The following is a 438-nucleotide window of genomic DNA, read 5'->3' as shown; positions in this document are numbered from 1 at the left end:
GTGTTAAGGTTTCATCTTAAAACCAATTGGCAATGAGAGAAGTAGTCCAACATGTATTTAAACAATTCCCGAGATAATGAGGTATGTGATGTAGGACTTACTTTCCAACACCTACAAAACATATACTCATTGTCAATTAATCATTGAGTTTCAACTAAAACCTGGAAATCCGCCATCACCGTGAATATTGAGGCAAAGGTACATGATACACTAGAAAGCAAAACTGCCATCACCATCTCACACACAAACATACATGTATAGTTAAATGGACGTGAATGGCATATGCACACCGGGGTCCGCAATTTCAATAAATTTGTACTACTACAAGTTACAACTCACATTAGTTTCCCAATACTGATTTTCCAAAAACAATTATTAGTTATTCAATACGCATTACATACAAGAGGAAAATAAGCATGATAAAACCGTAAATCCAAC

This window comes from Lupinus angustifolius, chromosome LG01 (assembly GCF_001865875.1).
Source record: "Lupinus angustifolius cultivar Tanjil chromosome LG01, LupAngTanjil_v1.0, whole genome shotgun sequence".
Lineage (NCBI taxonomy): Eukaryota > Viridiplantae > Streptophyta > Magnoliopsida > Fabales > Fabaceae > Lupinus > Lupinus angustifolius.
The sequence above is the reverse complement of the archived record's forward strand: the minus strand, read 5'-3'. Positions refer to the sequence as shown.